Here is a 2,849-nt window from a genome sequence, read left to right as displayed (position 1 = left end):
TCTAGGAGTGAAAATGTAAGGTCTGAGATAATATATTTGTTTAGCTTTCGTATATAATGTCAAACTATTTTCTGGCTAGGCATGGTGGCTCACACCTGTAATCACACCTGTAATCCTTTTGGAAGCTGAGGCAGGCGGACGATCTGAGGTTAGGAGTTTGAGACCAGCCTGATCAATTTGTTGAAACCCCTTATCTAATAAAAATACAAAATTAACCCAGGATGGTGGCATTCCCCTGAAATCCCAGCTATTTGGGAGGCTAAGGCAGGAGAATCATTTGAACCTGGGAGGCAGAGTTTGCAGTGAGCCGAGATCGCATCATTGCAGTCCAGCCTGCAGAAAGCAAAACTCTGTCTCAAACAAACACAACCTATTTTCCAAAGTGGTTACAATAAAGAATGGCTACGTTGTCCACATTCTCACCAATAGGTAGCTGAATCTAACATTTTAAAATTTAGCCATTCTTTAGTATTTAGTGATATCTCATTGTTATTTTTACTGTGTTATTTCACATCAGAATAAGTTTTACCAATTAGATTGCAATATACTTAGAAAAACTTAGAAATAAAAAAAAAATTCCGTTATCGCATCCTATAACTTTAAATGCCCTTTCCATATTCTTCCTTTTTGTATTTGAGAGGGTTTAATAGTTTATTTCTGCTGGCAGACTTACATGATGAGTAAAGCTAGAGTTAAAAAGCTGCATATACACGCACATGCAGAGGTACTCGGGTGCATTCATTCATACTACTTATTTATGAGTGTATACTGTATATGCTGCACTACATATTAATGAGTGTATACATACACAGTATACACTCATAAATATGTAGCATGAGTAGTTAGCTTTATTTTATTTATTCCTTTGTCTATGCAAATATATTTATTGAATATTTTTTCTGTCAAATATTCTATATACCCTGACATAAATTTTTCTTCTACTGAGATTACATTCTGGTAAGTGTCATAGAATATCAAACACTGTCACTATGTAGTGAGGAAAATAGTATAAGGAATGAGAGTATGATAAAGGATTATTTAGTAGCTGGTTTGGAAAAGAGAATTACTGATAGAAGTGCTGTTTCACTTGGGAGCTAACTGAAGGATTGATGTTACCCATTGCATTTTTCCTATTGCTGCTGTAAAAGTTACCACATGCTTGGTGGCTTACAGCAACAGAAAGTGTATTATCTCACAATTTTCGAGGTCATAAAACTAAAATGGGTTTCACTGAGCTAAAATCAAGGTGGTGGCAAGATTGTGTTCCTTCCTTTTTCTTTTCCATCCCTTTTTCTTTTCCAATTTATAGATGAGTTCACCTGAATTTCTTGGTTTGTAGCCTTTTCCTTCATCTGCCATGCCAGCAATCATCACTCTAAACTTTTCTTTCATTGTAGCATTGCCTTTGACTCTTTTGTCTCACTCTTTCGTCTTTTAAGTACAGTGTACTAATGATTACACTGGGCCCACCAGGTTAACAGGATACTCTGCCCATATCTTCTTTTTTTTTTCTCGATTCAGTCCCCTTAGAGTCTGCTCAAAGTTGCCAACGCTGACTGTATTTCAAGTTGTCATGGCGGGGTATTGGGAAAAGTTTTCAATTAGCAATAATTGCACCTGGGATAAACTTCATTGGCTACGATACTGCCACTGGGCAAAGCTAGGGTTCTTAATTTAATTCACTTGCACAGTCTCTTTTGCTACTTAAGATAACATCCGCAGGTTTGAGAGATGAGGTTGCTGACACCCTTGATGTGGGGTTGGCATTATTTTGCATGCCACACCCATGCTGGGGAGGAGCAGAGAAGTGTTTCAATCACAGAAAACAATCTCTGTTTCCTTATGGGATCTGACAGAATTAACATAGCTAAAGCAGAAAGCAGGACGTAATACTAAGAGCAATAGTTACTAACCACAAATATTAAATATTTAGGAAGATGTTTGGAATTACTTTAAAATGCCAAGCATTTTACACATTTTTAAAGCTGGATTCAGAAATAGGATATAGAAACGGAGGACAGTTGTGTATTCTGTGACTTTATAGTGGAGGAAGATCACAGTGGAAGCAGCTATCTGTAAATTAAAAAATAAAATTGATGTATTGTCTTCAAAAACTTGGAGGACTTTAAATTTTCCTCCAGTCCCATGCCTAATTTTATTTAATGAATTAATTAATTTGGAGATAGGATCTCGCTCTGTCACACAGGCTGGAGCACCGTTGTGCAATCATAGCTCACTGCAGCCTCAAACACTAGAGCTCAAGTGACCGCCCCTTGTCAGCCTCCAGAGCAGCATCTGGAACTACAGGTGCACACCACCACACCCAGTTAATCATGTTTAATTTTAAACAGTTCAAAAAGCTGTATTATTATTTTTCATGTCAAATAATTTATACGGTGATATGCACTGTTGTTTTGCTTTATGTATCAAGAGAGTTTACTCAACTTATCTTTTGCAGATATAAAGACGGAGTCATGTAGGTGTTATAAAATTATGCAGCAAATGATGAAAATAGCACATATTAATGGGATTTGAAAATTGGATATAGTGTTTTCTATGCACCATAATCTGTTCATTTAGAATATATAAACATGCAGTACTTTCAAAAATATACCCACCTGTGTCCTTATAAAATTCCTCTTTTCACAAGTTAGTATAGTTTGAAAAAAGTTTATGACTAATATGATATTTTCAACACTTCAAAGAATATAAAGCAGAGAAAACTGGTAAGTGAAATACATTTTCTACTGAGAAGAGGTAAAAAGCAAGTCAATGTATTTTTTAAATGATGGCTTATATGAGACATACTAGCATAATGATAGAAAAAGATTTGTCATAAAAGGAAATAG

The 2,849-nt window shown here is 35.7% G+C and overlaps 1 non-coding gene across 1 annotated transcript; it reads right to left on the bottom strand.

The window, feature by feature from the left end:
* Positions 1-1,521: 1,521 nt before the first annotated feature.
* On the bottom strand, positions 1,522-1,662 carry LOC116560933. The gene has a single exon (XR_004273213.1). It is a non-coding gene; the product is annotated as a U4 spliceosomal RNA (small nuclear RNA).
* Positions 1,663-2,849: the final 1,187 nt, after the last annotated feature.

The sequence above is a fragment of the Sapajus apella genome, unplaced genomic scaffold (genome assembly GCF_009761245.1).
Source record: "Sapajus apella isolate SASKATOON/1434 unplaced genomic scaffold, GSC_monkey_1.0 scaffold27, whole genome shotgun sequence".
Taxonomy (NCBI): Eukaryota; Metazoa; Chordata; class Mammalia; order Primates; family Cebidae; genus Sapajus; species Sapajus apella.
Note: the sequence above shows the minus strand (reverse complement) of the source record. Positions and strands in the feature narration are given on the sequence as shown.